Source organism: Macaca mulatta, chromosome 9 (genome assembly GCF_049350105.2).
Source record: "Macaca mulatta isolate MMU2019108-1 chromosome 9, T2T-MMU8v2.0, whole genome shotgun sequence".
NCBI classification, from domain to species: Eukaryota; Metazoa; Chordata; class Mammalia; order Primates; family Cercopithecidae; genus Macaca; species Macaca mulatta.
Genome location: NC_133414.1, coordinates 109,566,159 through 109,582,398, shown reverse-complemented (window position 1 = coordinate 109,582,398; position 16,240 = coordinate 109,566,159). Strand labels below are relative to the sequence as shown.

At 51.7% G+C, this 16,240-nt stretch overlaps 1 protein-coding gene across 4 annotated transcripts in view; it reads right to left on the bottom strand.

Moving 5' to 3' along the window:
• UBTD1 (ubiquitin domain containing 1) overlaps window positions 1-16,240 on the bottom strand; it is a 64,415-nt gene that overhangs the window by 31,233 nt on the left and 16,942 nt on the right. Inside the window, exon 1 of one of the 4 annotated variants that reach the window (XM_077945224.1) lies at window positions 3,203-4,302. The gene's annotated coding sequence lies outside the window, so the exon portion shown is untranslated. 4 annotated transcript variants of the gene reach the window in all.

The following is a 16,240-nucleotide window of genomic DNA, read 5'->3' as shown; positions in this document are numbered from 1 at the left end:
AAACTGGCCAGAAAAGGTCGCAGCTGGTCCTGCCTGCAAGGTTTCCAGTAGAAGGCTTCAGGGCCTGGCAGGCCTAGGGAAGATGGGCTGTGGCCCACATCACCTGTCCCTCCCGAAGCGAGTCTGACAAGGGCTTAAGATTTTTTTTTTTTTTTTTGAGATGGAGTCTTGCTTTGTCACCCAGGCTTGAGTACAGTGGCGTGATCTCGGCTCACTGTAACCTCGACCTCCCGGGCTCAAGTTATTCTCCTGCCTCAACCTCCTGAGAAACTGGGACTACAGGTCCGCACCACCACACCCAGCTAATTTTTGTATTTTTAGTAGAGACGAGATTTCACCATGTTGGCCAGGCTGGTCTCAAACTCCTGACCTCATGTGATCTGCCCACTTTGGCCTCCCAAAGTGCTGGGATTACAGGCATGAACTACCACACCTGGCCCAGAGCTTAAGATCTGTTTCAAGAAAGGGCTGAGTCAGACTTGGTGAGGTGGGGGGCAAACGGGGATGCTGCAAAGAGGCAGGACAGACAGATCAGGCCTCATTCTCTCAGATATACTCCACTAGCCTGAGGCCAGGCAAGGGCAGCCTCCTCGTATTCTCCTCCCACCCGCCATGGCATAGAATATAGGCGGCCTCCCATGGTGCTGAAACCCAGGAAAAGCAAAGCCCCGGGAAGTCTCCCTTGCAGACAGGATGCAGCTGGTAGCTGTGTGCTAGGAGACCACCATCTGTTTTGGCCCAAACGTCCTTCCTTCGTGGATGCCAGACAGGCTCTAGCAGTGGGTGGGGAGGAGGAGGCAGCAAACCCGGGGCAGCAGGAGGTGTCTGCTTTCAGCACAGTCACCAAAGGGTCAGGGAGGGAGCCCTATGGGCTCAGCTCCCAGCTGGTAGAAAAGGCATCCTCTCAGTTTCAGCTCAGCTGGGGGTCAAGAACTGCTGAGGCTGGCAGCCCTAGGCAGGGGATGCTATTTGCTTGCAAGTGAACATCTTGTCGCCGTGGTGACTCCAGGAAATGCCATGCAGGAGTCAGCCACAAGGCCAGGAACACAGCTTTCCAGCTGGGAAAGTGGATGCAAAGCACTCCTCCTCCCCCGGACCCTGACCATGGGCCCGGCACTATACCACCCGCAAGGACGGCGAAGATGCGACAGACTCCACGCTGCCCTCGGGAGGGGCCCAAGACACACCGGAAATAAGACCACAACATTAGAAAGTGATGAGGGTGATAAGAGGCAAGACCAAAGACTTTTTTTTTTTTTTTTTGAGATGGAGTTGTGCTCTTGTTGCCCAGGCTGGAGTGCAGTGGCACAATCTCGGCTCACTGCAACCTCTGCCTCCCGGGTTCGAGTGATTCTCCTGCCCCAGCCTCCTGAGTAGCTGGGATTACAGGCATACACCACCTGGCCTGGCTAATTTTTTTGTATTTTTAGTAAAGACAGGGTTTCTCCATGTTGGTCAGGCTGGTCTTGAACACCCGACCTTAGGAGATCTGCCTGCCTTGGCCTCCCAAAGCGCTGGGATTACAGGCGTGAGCCACTGCGCCCGGCCCAACAGGGCTTTCAAGGAGAAGAGCTCACCTTAACTGTGGAACACATAACAGGAAGAGACTCAGGAAAGGCTTTGGGAAGAAGATGGCATGAAACAGCAAATAAGTGAACTTACAAATCTCCCTGCAGACAACTCCAGCTGCTAGGTTTGCTGCAGGGCCAAGAGATGGCAGACTGGGAGCGCCTTGGCCCAGGGTGCTCCCTCCACTGGCTGCTCTCCCGGCTCAGTCAGCCCCCTACTATCTGCTTTTTGACTGTCTCACCTTTCTAACCCTCAGTGTCCCATCTGGCTGTCCCTGCTTACCTCCAACTGCCTGCCAGGATGGCCAACTACCCAGCCCCCAGGATCACAATGCCTTGTTGCTGAGTCTTTCTGCAGGTCTTGGCCCCCAGGTCTGTGGTCCCACTCCTCATCACACCCCAGGCCAGTTTTTCCATTCTGGGACCCATTTGGAGACTACCTCCTGGTGGTAAATTCTTAGCAAAATCCCATTACACCATGGTCTGTCACATTCCTCATGCTCCGCCCTCACCTGGGGACTCGGAAACCACAGGGGAGCCTGTTGCGGGCCTAGGAACTGTTTTATCAGTTTCCAAGGGCACAAGACAGTTTCTTGGAGCACCAGGATGCTGGTGCTCAGAAAGGGCCAGAGGGTCAGAAATGGACCCCGATACCCGGAATAGCCCTTGGGGGGCTAACCAAAGGCTGAAGCTCAGGGACTGGCTCCATGACCCAGTGATCCCAAGTACAGACAGGAGTCCCTTGTCCAACCACTTTTCTTATGTTTTACATTTAAAAGATGACATATGTAGGCCAGGCATGGTGGCTCACGCTTGGAATTCCAGCACTTTGGGAAGCTGAGGCGGGCAGATCACTTGAGGTCAGGAGTTTGAGACCTGCCTGGCCAACATGGTGAAACCTCGTCTCTACAAAAATACAAAAATTAGCCGGGCGGAAACCTCATCTCTACAAAAATACAAAAATTAGCCGGGCGTGGTGGTGCATGCCTGTAATCCCAGCTGCTGGGGAGACTGAGGCAGGAGGATCACTTGAACCCGAGAGGCGGAGGCTGCAGCAAGCTGAAATTGTGCCACTGCACTCCAACCTGGGTGATGGTGAGACTCCATTTAAAAAAAAGAAAAAAGAAAAAAAGATGACGAATGTTAAATGAAAAAAAAATAAAAATTACATAATAAAAACATTAAAAGGAAAAACATAAGTAACCTATATCCTATCACCCCCAAATAACCAGCAATAATATGTTGAGACATTTTCTTTTGTTCCTCTCAATTTGCATTCATATTGCTGAGATCATATGGCATGTACAAGCTTCTACCATTATGATGTCCATGATCCTGTTTTTATTTTAATCTGAAGCCAGCTGCTGGATGAGTGGTTCTCAACCCCTGCTGCTTACTGGATTTACCTGTGCCCCTCTTCCCTAGGTTCTACCCCTAGAAATCAACTCAGGACATAAAGAAAATCTAGAATAAATGTAACACTTCAAAAAAATCCTGTTTTTACTTCACATGGAATCATCTGATAAATATTTATTGAGCAAATATGTGCTGAGCACTATAAAGGATGCTTTAAAAAAATTTTTTTTGACATGGGGTCTCACTCTGTAGCCCAGGCTGGAGTGCAGTGGTGCGACTGTAACTCACTGCAGCCTCAAACTCCTGAGCTCGAGCATTCCTCCTGCCTCAGCCTCCCGAGTCACTGGGATTAAAGGTGTAAGCCACCAAGCTCAGCTCATGATGCATTTCTTATAATAAAGAGCTTGCATCATTCTTCATTCATTCATCGATTCATCTATTTATTCATTCATTCATTCATTCATTCACGAAACATGTATTGAGCTTCTAGTATGCACCAGGCCCTGTGCTGGGGAACATGGACACAAAGTCGATAAGACAGGCTCTCAAGGTCAGAGCTAGTGAGGGAGACAGACATGTCAGGAGATCATCAGACACTAATGCACACATGCAAGGGGAGCGATAAGCACAGGAATCAGGGGGGCACATGAATGTGGTCACACCCCCTCTGCAGAAGGTCTTAAAGTTTGCTCCGAGTACCAAAGGACAAGCTGGAGTTAGCCAGGCAAAAGGGCAAGGGGGCTGGGCTCGCCAGACAGAGGAGGCAGTGTCAGCCTACTCTGGGCTCAGGTTTGTGGAGCTGCAATCAGTGCTGCCAGGTAGATCGGACGAGGCAGGAGGTGGTCAGAATGAAGCCAAAGGCGGCAGATCAGCGAGGGCCTCTAGGCCAGTGACACAACTTGGACATTATGCCCTAAGGGATGGGAGAGCCTCTGAAGGGATAAAGCCAAGGAAGGATAGGCATTCTTTTTCTTTTTGAAATTTTTGGTAGAGATAGGGTTGCCCAGGCTAGTCTCGAACTCCTGGACTCAAGTGATCCTCCCACGTTGGCCTCCCAAAGTGCTGGGATTACAGACATGAGCCACCGCAGTCTGCCAAGGCAGGGAATTTTTTTTTTTTTGGAGACAGAATTTTGCTTTGTTGCCTAGGCTGGAGTATAGTGGCACAATCTTGGCTCACTCCAACCTCCACCTCCTGGTTCAAGCAATTCTCATGCCTCAACTTCCTGAGTAGCTTGTATTACAGGCGCCTGTCACCACGCCTTTAATTTTTGTATTTCAGTAGAGACAGGGTTTTCCCATGTTGCCCAGGCTGGTCTTGAACTCCTGAGCTCAGGTAATCCACCTGTCTCAGCCTCCTAAAGTGCTGGTATTACAGGTGTGAGCCACGGCGCTCAGCCTAAGGGAGGCTTTTTTTTTTTTTTTTTTTTTTTTGAGACGGAGTCTCGCTCTGTCACCCAGGCTGGAGTGCAGTGGCGTGATCTTGGCTCACTGCAACCTCTGCCTCCCAGGTTCAAGCAATTCTCCTGCTTCAGCCTCCCAAGTACCTGGGACTACCGGTGCATGCCACTACTCCCGGCTAATTTTTGTATTTTTAGTAGAGATGGGGTTTCACCATGTTGGCCAGGCTGGTCTTGAACTCCTCACCTCAAATGATATGTAAGGCAGGCATTTTTGATTGTTCACTCTGGAATCCATGTGGAGAGTGGGTTTAAGGAGTCTTGACTGAGGCAGGAAGATCAGTTAGGGGGCTGCTGCATTAGAAGAGGTATGAAAAAACAGGGGCCTGGACTCAGATTTTACTGTGTCTATCATGCAGCGGGCAGAGTTTTAGTGGGGATGGAGATGACAGGATGGATTTGAGAGGTCCCTGAGTCACACATTTAGACTTTCCATTTTTCACACTGGAATCAAAGTCTTATGCATAAAGTTTTGCACACACTTCGGCTTGGTTCTCTATGATAAAGTCCTTGCTGTGGAATTTCTAGGTCAAAGAGTAGGGATATTTTTAAGGTTCTTGTTACCTTTTGCCAAATTGCTTTCCAGAAAGACTATCAATTTTCACTTCCACCAGCAGTGCATAAGAGTACTTGTTAGACCCTTAGGGATGAAGCCCTGCCAGAGATCGAATCCCCTGTTTGGCCCCAAACACAATGACTGGGAATAGGTTTCCAGACTACACAAATGGCACATCAGGATGCAAGGTAAGTTGCGTTGGAGCTGGCCTAGGGCCAGGGAAGGGGCACTCTCTCCCCACTCTGACCATCTTCCTTGCTGCTGCCAGGAACCTTGTTAATAGTGATTATGTCACTCCCCTGCTCAAAAACGTTCTATGGCTCCCCACTACCTAAAAATAAAAGCCAAACACCTTAGCATGGAAATCAAGTCTTTCCAAAAATATGATCTTCAGTCCGCAGTCCCATATTCCCATGAACTCATGTATTCATTCAACAAATATTTGAGGACCCACTATTTACCTACACAAAACAAAGTCCTTGCTCTCCTGCAGTTTACATTCTAGCAGGAGAGACAGACAATGCATAAGGCCATCTAGAGTGTGTCAGGTATTTATGTCATAATTAAGCAGAGAAATACAGTGATGAGAATTGAGAATGGTGGACCAAGTTCAGCAGAGAAATACAGTGATGAGAATTGAGAATGGTGGACCAGGGAAGGCCTCTAACAAGGAGATAGGTGCAGAGGCCATATGGAGGAGAAGTGAGCCGCACAGACAGCTGGGGCCTGTTTTCTCACTCGCTTCCACTATGCTCAGCCCACACCTGAGCCACCAGCCCTCCATGGGCTTGCAAGTCTCCATGCCTCTGCTATTGGTTTTCTCTCCTGAAGATACCCCATCTTTTGAAACTGAAAATGTCGGCGCCCAGCTAGAACGTCACCTCTTCTGTGAAGCCCTCCTAATTCCTCAGCCACACTGCTCTCAGCACTTCATTCCATTTTCCAGTCTGCCCAACTGCGAGCATATGGAGGCCCCAGGTAGTCTTTTAGCTCTCTATATGCAGTGCCCAGCATACAACAAAAGAGATTCTCTGTTTTGGCATTTACAAATTGTCTAGGTTCCACATATGCCCTCTCCAGACTACACTGTGAGTTGCTAAAAGGCAGAAATTGCCTTATTTGGCCTCTGGTCCCCTAAGTTGGTGCAGCATAGTCTGGCACACAGATGTTTCCCAAGGAAGGGGGCATGTGTGCAAGTTGCCAAAGAGTGTGGGCACATGACTAGCGGGGAGGCATATTCTTTCTCAGCACATGCAAGTGAAAATACTCTCCATCTTCTGCAGTGAGGCTGTTAGTTACCTACCCAAAGCCAGTCTCCCCTTCTTCATGGCCACACAGCAGCCCAGACAGACGACATTTCCCAGCCTTGCTTGCAGTCAGGGAGGCCATGTGACTATGCTGCACACATGCCATGGAGGACCAGGGCCTAGGGAAGGTGGGCGGGCCTCCTCCACGCCTTCTTCCCCCTCCATTGACTGGAGCCCAGACATAGCTGCAACCCAACTTCAACCATGCAAACAACAATGTCCTATGATGTGGCAGCAACTTCAAAAAAACAGGATCCCAGGTGACCAGAAGGAGCCGAGCTGCCCCCCTCACCTGGTCTGTTCATGTGGAGGACATCAGGACCATTACATGAGACAGAAAAACAAACTCCTCATTCTTTAAGCCACTGTATCATTAGGGCCCTTCAATGCAGCAGGACAGCTTTCCACAAAGAAATGTACCTGCCTTCATAGGGTGAGCAGAGCATCAATGAGACATAAGTCATCATCGTTCTCAAAAACCTGTCTGGTGCCTCCAGGAGGAATGGTGGATCCTGTTCCCAGCCAACCCCTAGGATTTGGGAGTATCAGGAAGACGGGGCTAGATGAAGGAGGTGTGCAAGTCAGGGTAAAAACTCTACGGGGGACCGGGCGTGGTGGCTCATGTCTGTAATCTCAGTGCTTTAGGAGGCTGAGGTGGGGTGGATTGCTTGAGTCCAAGAGTTCAAGACTAGCCTGGGCAACACAGTGAGACCCCCATCTCTATAAAAACATACAAAAATTAGCCATGGAGGGTGGCGCATGCCTGTGGTCCCAGCTACTCTGGAGCCTAAAGTGGGAGGATTGCCTGAGCCTGGGAGGTAGAGGCTGCGGTGAACCGTAATCGCGCCACTGCACTCCAGCCTGGGTGAGAGAGCGAGGAGCCCATAAGGAGCAGGGGCACTGTGATCAGGGTGGGAGGGCAGCCTCGGAGTCCATGGCAGGTTTAAAAGCCAAGTCCTGCTGCAAAAGAAGGGCGAAGGAACACAAAACCAAATGCACACAAATGTTCATTCTAGTCCCTCTTACGGGTCTCCCCACACTCATCCTGCTGGCTGTCATGGAGGCAGAATTGCAGAAAACGATAAATGGGGAAGGGGCATCATCTCACTGGCTCCAGCTGCCACAGAAGAAGCAGGAGCCAGGGAAGTCGGGTCTTCAGCACTCTCAGGAGGCTACAGAGACCAACAGTCCTGCCTTAATTCTGGGTCTGCTACACCCTGCACCACCTCAACTCTGAACTCTGGTGTCCACCAAGTTATACCCAAAGAAGGTACAGAGACAGAGGACAGATACTGCCCCCATCCCCAGCCCCTGGTGCCCAAATCATCTGCCCAACTATCCTGGCTCTACCAAGCTCAAGTCCCGGCCTGTCAGCTCTAGCACACCTTCTACAACCATCGCTTCATGTTGATGCCAGGTGCTGGGCTCAGTGCTAGCAAGGCAACAGTGGAGAAGACAGGACTTGCAGAGAGGCCGCACAGACCAGGAGGAGTTGGGCTCTGGAGCCAAGCAGAAGAGGATTCTCATTCTGACCCCACCCCCAACTGGCCTGGTGGCCCTATCTATAAGCTTTAGTTCTCCAATCTGTACAATGCAGATGAATGATGCCACGTCACCAGGTGCTGGGAGAACACAACAGTCTGTGCCTAGAGCATGGAAGGCACTCCGCAAATGCCCATTTCCCTCTATTGCTCCCAGATGGCCACCTTGTTGACTTGCCACAATTCATGAAATTCCCACCTTCAGGGTGAAGGCACTGTCTATAAAATGTCCCAGTGGGGTAAGATGTCACTTCCTGCAAAAGACAATTCAGTGTTCTGGGCGGCTGGCGGGCAGCATCCAGAGCATCTGGTTAAGGCTCTGATGTGAAAGCTCCCAGGTGCAGTCAGGGGTGGCTCTCAAGTGGTATGGCTGCACAGGTCCGAAGGAGAAGGCATTATAAAGAAATACATCGTGTCAAGGACACCAAATCTTAAGGTCTAGAGATCTCCAGGTAGGCAGGGGAAAGAACGCTCAGGGATGCCTCAACAGAAGAGGAAAAGGAGAAAGTAGAAAAAGAAAGGAGTCAGGGAGATGAAAGCCTCTAATGGTAATGCAGGCAGGAGTGGCCAGGGTGGCCCTGGCCCTGCAGCTGTGGCCCTCCTCTGTGGCACTCAGCCATCACACCCTGGCTCCCTCCAGACCCCTCTTCCAAGCTGCTTTGTCTTATTCCTGGCACCAAATGGCTCCTACATGTCCATCCCCACCCTTACCTTCACTCACCAGCCAGGTACAATCTAAAGAGGAAGGAAGCTAAAAGCTCTGACTTGCTGTTTAGAGAGGGCTCTCAGAATCTTGCTCACAAAACATGCTGGAGGTCAGAAAGGAGGTGGAATGTGTTCAAGCAGCAAAATGACAAGATCAAGCATCTCTGGGGTTGTGTTTCCGGCCTGGTAACAAATTTGAGATGACCTGGGCAAGCCACACACCCTGTCTCTGATCTTCACCACTCTGTACGACAAGTCACCTGATTCAAATCCTAAGAGCTATAAAGGAAACAAACTTCTCAGGCAGAGCCAGTGAATGACAGACACAAAGGAAGCACACTCGGGCTCAGCTAAGTTCACAAAGAACAGAGGCAGCTGCTCTCATAGGGCCACGGTGTGGGCAATGAGACAGGGCACAGGCACCCGCTCCACAGAGAGACAGGCCAAGGCAAGGATGGACTTTCTACTCACTCAGTGTGTTCAAAAGCTAGCCTCGCCCAAAGAAAGTCTGGCTGAATGCCTGGCAAGGGTGCTAAGTGGAGCATCTCCACATTGGGTGGGCAGCTGGACATGACCTTTCAGGCTTTTCCAGCTCTGGTGCCCTGCCACAACACTCTGGAGTTGAAGAGGTAATCTCGTCTGTGTCTTGCACAGCTCAATTCCAATCACTGTCAGACATGCTCCTGCCACCTTCTGAGTTTTACAGACGGGCTCCCATCTAGATAAACTTGATGTTGTAGCAGGCACTCTGGGACCACCCCACACCTCTCTGTATCCGAAGCTAACCATACGGCCACAGAAAGTCAGTAAGGCAAAGAAAAAGTCAAAAGACAATCAGTCCAACGATGCAAACATCTGTAGTTCCAAGAAGCCCAGGGCCAGATAGTTGGCAACAGCAGCACGAAACAGGTGTGCGCTATCCCTGAAGCCCATCCTAGTGCCAGCCTCCATGCCAGAGCCTGGCCAGGTGGGTGTGTGACCCACTCCAAAGGGGGCCAGGCACATACTGCTGCCCAGCTGCTGTTGGGGGAAATCTGGACCAAGCTCCATAGCTGGGGCTTCAGGGAGATCAGGGACCCGGAACACAGAGCTCCAGGATCTGGTGAGTCTGGAGACTGCTGCTCCCGTCTGCCTGAGAGCGGCCCTCCCAGCTTGATTTAGAAAAAACCTCTACCAGGCTATGGCAGAAGGGCTTAACTTTTGCAGAGCTGGATCCCACTGGAGCCAGAGAGGTCGTGGAAGGCCCTGCAGCGTGTGCCCCAGCTGACGCAAGAATCCCTGGGAACAAACCTCACCAACCCTGGAGGCTGGGCTCTCAGAGGCAACCCGTTCCCATGTCAGACTGCTCTCCTTTGGGAAAGGAGATCTCCCTTAGGGGGAACAGAAAAGTAACTTCCTGGAACTTCCACTCATGACTGCCAGGCATCCAAGCACCCAGAAGTGAACTCAAATGCCACTTCCTCAAGCGTGCCCTCCACCAGCCAGGGAGCTGCCCACCCAGCAGAGTCTTGCCTTACCAACCATCATTTGCATTGAGTTCATCACCCCTACCTGTGGAATGCAAGGTGGGTCCCAGGTGAGAAGACAAACAAAACAAAACACTCCAGATTAAATAACAAGGTTAGCATAGAACTCAGCATGACGTAGGCACTCACAGGCACTCATGCTGGGGAGGCGAGACAGGAGCTGCCAGGTCCTGGGCCTCAGTCTCTGGCCCGGCTTCCCCAGCAGATCTCCCTCCTCTCTCCCTCCTGCCCTCCTAGTGGTCCTCTCTCTTTATAGCACATTGTGGAAGAGATATCTGCTATGGGAAAAAGGTCACAGCAGACAGTCACCAGCTACAGCCCGTGGAAGCCAGACTCTGAGCACTTGCTGGCCAGCTTAGCAGCTCCGGACAGTGTCCTGGACACGGTCTCTCTTTCTCCTAGAAAGGGAAAACACCTCCTCACCCCACAAGGGCAGAAACCGGGGTGGCCACTTGCTTCTTTCCCTTTCTCTCTCCAGTTGTGCCCTTGCCCAGAGGAGGCATCTTTCTCTAATTCACCCAAAGGTGTCACACGGACCAGCAGGCAGCCCTGGCCAGAGGTGGGGACACATAAGACAAGCATGGCTCCCTCAGCCCCAGCCTCCAGGTGTCAGCGTAGGTGTCTCTTTTTCAGGGAAGGCTTCCTGACCCTCCACTCCAAAATAATTCATTTCTCCTAACCCATAATTCTCTCCCAGTACCCTGTTCTTACCTTTGTAGTATGTGTTACATTTTGATTACCTGAGTATCGTCTGTTTCCCCATTACTCTGTGGGACCTCGGAGCGAAGGACTGAGGGAAGGACCGTATCTGTTTTGCTCAGCTGCACACCCAGGATCAAGCACGGGGCGGGGCATGGAGAAACTCAATGCACGTCTGGGCTTTATGCAGACAGACGCTTCAGATTAGCCTTGAACCAGGACCTGGACCTCCAGGACCACAAAACACTTTCATTTCGACAAAGCCATTGGGTCAGCCACCCAGAGCCCCATGAGGGTTTGATCCAACTGAGACAAAGCAGGTAGGACAGGTGAGAAACAGTATCCACCATCACTGACTACCAGCCAGGTGCCAGGCATTATCCCACATAATCACCACAGCTACACGATAGGGTAGGTACTACCACCATCTATGTAACAGATGAAGGAACTGAGACATTTAGAGGTTAAGGAATACTACCACAAAGCAGTAGAGCTGGGATTTAAACTTTGCCACGGTCTGAGCCAAACCTGTGATCTTAACCACTAAGCTACAAGGTCCCAGTTAGCAAACCAGTGGTGTTTAGTGCACCTGCCCCAAGCCCCAAGCCCCTGGGTCTTTTGATGCCCTATATAGTATGCACCATCCTCAGAGACTTCCAGTAAATACCTGCAGGGCTGTGGGAGACAGAATGACAGGCCACATACAGTCTCTTGTTGGGAAACAGTTCCTTAACCTTTTAAAGCACATACCCCCTTTTAATCAATATATAGGCTTCCCATATACACCCCCACCTAAAACTGCTATGCCTTACTTGAGAATTACTGTAATATCAGGCAAGATTTTGTCCAAGTCCACTTTCTTCAATTGCTTACATTTAAAATATATATATATTTTTCCAAATCTAAAATGAGATTATGATCCTGAATATGCTTTTCAAATTTCACACTTGCCCCAATCCCCAGAGACTGTGATTCATTCTCCCTCTCTCTTCCCAATTGACAATCACTACTTATGGACAATAATAGCACACAAAAGGTTTACCACAAAGAGCAGAAATGTTCCCTGTCAATACAGAATGTGTAGAACAGGCATCTCGGGCATTTCAAGCACGCTCAGGAGAGAATGGAATATGATCTAAGTGGAAAGATCATCAGAGAAAAGTCAAGATTAGGCTATTATTTATTCTTCTGTAGCCCCTTATTTGCAAGGATAATGTCGATGAAGTTTGTTTGTTTTTTTTTTCCTTTGAGACAGAGTTTCGCTCTTGTTGCCCAGGCTGCGGTGCAGTGGCATGATCTCGGCTCACTGCAACCTCCGCCTCCTGGGCTCCGCCTTCTCCTGCCTCAGCCTCCTGAGCAGCCGGGATTACAGGCATGTGCCACCACACCCGGCTAATTTTGTATTTTTAGTAGAGATGGGGTTTCTCCATGTTGGTCAGGCTGGTCTTGAACTCCCAACCTCAGGTGATCTGCCTGCCTCGGCCTCCCAAAGTGCTGGGATTACAGGCGTGAGCCACCGCGCCCGGCTGATGAAGTTCTTAAAGCTTTACGGAAGACTATAAAATGGGATGCTGGTAGGGGGACTCCAAGCAAAGATAAATACTACAACCTCTACCATCCAAAAGTTCTTTTTGTTGTTTGGGGTACAGAGAAAGGACAATAAAGGATGGCTCTGAGAATGACACCATGAGGCTCCTTTGAGCACATTATTATTTGCAACTGGCAACTGGAGAAAAGGAGAACTTGAAGTTCAAGTGGGCTCCGGAGATGCCTGGTCCGTGGCCCTCTCCTTCTCTAGTGGTTAGGAGAGTGCCCTGGGAGACAGACTGATACAGGTTCTGGTCTGGTTCTGCCACTTACTCATGGATGATGTTGGGCAAATTACGCAACCTCTCTGGGCCTCTGTGTCCCTTGCTGTGAGAGGATGATCATACAACTTACTTCATCGAGTTACTACAAAGATTAAACGAGATAATACATGGAAAAGTTTTGGTACTACGTCTGGAAAACATAAAGAGAACATGGGAGGTACTTCTAAGTGTTAGCCTTATTGTGCTTATTTCTCTCCTTGTTTCCCAACAGAAATTCAGGCAGCTGGAAGGGCAGTCTGGCAACCCTCTCATTCTCATTTCCTATTTATTGCCACAAGTGACATAACTCTCCAGTCAAGGACAAGAACAGCTGGACAGGCCAGGGAGATGCACAGCTGCGGCACTTTAGAAAAAATAATGCTCCAAGGGGTCTGAGACCCCTTCCAACCCCTGTGATTGGAAACGAGCGGGCAGGAGAAGACAAAAGCTGGCTTGGGGTGGAAGAGAGCAGGCAGCTCTGCCAGAGGCTCCATGGAGGGAAAATGAACAGAAATAGCCAAACGGGCTGGAGGGCAAGGAAGACACACATAGAAGCCAGGCCTTCCTGGAGAAAGGAAGCTGCAGGTGAGCTGGAGGCAGCCTCGGATGGGTAGGCATGGCTCATACAGGAAAAGTGGGATGTGAACTGCGGAGGACAGCGGGCTGTGTTCTTGGGGAGGGCAGCTAGGAAGAAGGAACCAGGCTGCCAGGCAGTCCTGGATGGAGCAAGGTCGGCACCAAACAGGAAGGAAGCCACACATTCTCCCCTGTTGACCTCAGGTCCTCACCTCAACCCTCCACTGGTTCCCCCAGCTCTGTGGGCCCCAGGAGGCAGCCAGTACTCCAGTCTCTGCCATCATCTACTGTCCCCATCCGGGTCCTCTTCCCTAGGCCAGCAGCAAAACAGGATGCAGGTTTCAGCACTCCCCACTTTCCTGGTATCTTTGAAACAAGTGCTCCAGGATTTTCTCTCTGGGAAACAGGCCAACAAGGCTAACACCATTCTCAGAGCAGCCCCTCCAGTTCCACACTAGGAAGTAAATGCAATGTGTCTGTCCCCACTCAACCACATCCCCTATGGCTTCTTTGCTTGCCCAGGAAGGAGAATACAGCCACCTGCCTCCTGCCTCAGCCCTGCTGCTGGTCTCCACACACACAGCACCACCAGGGGATCTCAGAAGCCAGTGTGGGTGAAGGGATCCTAGGCCTACGCGGTCATTCCTAGACCCTCAGACACAAGGCCTGGGCACTGCTGTTCTCTACTCACCCCCAGGGACAGGGAACACGGTTGGCAGCAGGGTCACCAGCCCGAGATGCCCAGGAGATGGGTTGTAGTGGAGCCAGTGTCCAGTCACATCCCAGGGCCAGAAAAGCAGTCTCCCTGATCCCACGGAGGGGCACTGGGCAGCGCCATGCCATGAGCGACCGCGGTCACAAGGCTGCCTGCATCCACACGAGACTTTCCTGTGCACAGAGCCCTGTGACATGCACAACCTCAGCCTTTCCCCAGACCTCAGCAAGGGGACTGGGCAGAGACTGTCCCCACGTTGAAGATGAGGGAGTTGAGGCGACTTGGCCACTGTCACGGCTGCTGAGAGGCAGAGCTGGTGGGCCCAGGACCCATTCTCCAGCAGCTCCTCCTCTACCCGGGGACTTCCCTTCCTGCTGTAAATGTCTCCAGATCTCTCCCCCCTCAGCCACCACCAGCAGGCTCTCCAGCGGCGCTCCACTCCTCTGGCTGCCCATCTCTCTCCTTCCTCAAGCCAGGTTGTGCCAGGCCCCTCCCCAGTGCCCCTATCACTGGACCCTTGATCTGCTTCAGCCAGACTGTCGCCAAAGTTCGGGACCTCCTTGAAAGGATCGTCCATACCCCTTGCACTTCCATTCCTGACCCTCCCCTGCTGCCTGGAGTGCCACCAGCCTCCCAGGTGGTCTCCCTGTCTTCTATCCCGCCCTACCCCTTTCCCAGCTTCCCCTGCCATCCTTGGAGTCCAGCAATGCCCTCCCAGGTGCCCTGACTCTCCCTGGTCACAGGTTCCCTGTGGCTCCTCACACCTCCACAGCCCTGCCCTGCAGTCAGCATCCGAGAGGCCATTCAGGCCGCACGTCCTACTGCCCTCCCTTCCCTGCACCTTGGCTTTGGTGCAGGTTGGTCCCCTCTCCCCCCAGTTGTCAAGGCGTGGCTCTCCAGTGTCCACAGAACAGCATCCCCTGACTGTAGGAGATGCGAGGAGATGGGAGATGGGTTTTTTTTTTTTTTTGAGACGGAGTCACTCTGTCACCCAGGCTGGAGTGCAGTGGCACGATCTCAGCTGCAACCTCCGCCTCCCGGGTTCATGCCATTCTCCTGCCTCAGCCTCCCGAGTAGCTGGGACTACAGGCACCCGCCACCATGCCCGGCTAATTTTTTATACTTTTAGTAGAGACGGGGTTTCACCATGTTAGCCAGGATGGTCTCGATCTCCTGACCTCATGATCTGCCCGCCTCAGCCTCCCAAAGTGCTGAGATTACAGGCGTGAGCCACTGCGCCCAGCCGAGGAGATGGGTTTCTAATGCCTGCCCTACCCAAAGCCCTGAAAGGGGCAGCCTCCCAGTCAACGAGGTCCAGTCCCGCACTAGCTGCCTGTGACCCAGAGAAGCCATTCACGGAGGCACTGGTGTGTTCAACCATGGCACATGCTGACATGTAAGAGGAGAAGCCTGGGTCCTCTGTAAGAGAGGGGACAGGAGCAGATGCTCAGACAAAAGCAGAGAGGCCACACAGCTCCCCAAAAACAGGGCCGCCTCCACTCCTGCCTGCCTTCCAGCCCCAGCTCCCAGGAGGCCAGGCTGCCCTGCTAAAATCCTTCCAACAAAGCCCCTTTCTCCTGAGCGAACCTGGAGGGGCTCCTGCTGACACCAGGCTTGGGGAGCCCCTGTCCCCTGACGGTCTGACAGCCCCAGCTGGAAAAGCCATGCATTTGGCAATAGGCAGGCTCTGCTGAGGGTCACTTCTTTCACTGTCTCCTTATGTGGCTATTAAATGTTCCACATAAACCCAGTTTCCTCCCTGGGACCAGAGCTCCTCATCAAAGCCTCAAGGAGCACCCGGCTTTGTGCTGCCAAAGTTCCCCTGTTCGGAGCTGCCTCTGATCTGCATGGTATCAGGAGTGGCTTCTGCCAGACCTGTTTCATCACGTGTGACCCCATCCCCTGGCTGGAGCTGAGCAGACTGAGGGTAGAGATGTGACACAGGTTGTGCCAACCAGACTCTCTCTCTCCCATGGGAATATGGACTTTGGACTGGGAGATCTCAGTACTTCTGAGTGTGGCTGGGACTGTGTGGGCTCAGGAGGGGGAAGCCAGGCTGCAGAGAAGTGAAGGAAGCTCAAAGAGAAGCAGAGCTGAGAGAGAAGGGAGAATCTAACAAGGTTTTTCTAATCCCTACTTAAGGCCAGGCAGCAACCCTGCCTGTGGGGTCCTGAGTGCCCCCGAAGCCCTATCATAAATCGCCCTTTTTGCTTAAGCTGGATTCAGTTGGTTTGTTACTTGCAATCAAGGAGTTCTAACACAGCTGGGATCTCCCTTGTGCTTCTCTGCTTCTCCAGGAATACAAAGCTGGCGCTCTACAAATACTTGCTGAATGAAGAAAAACTGGCCCCACATTCTGGCTTTCCTATATCTGCCAAAGGC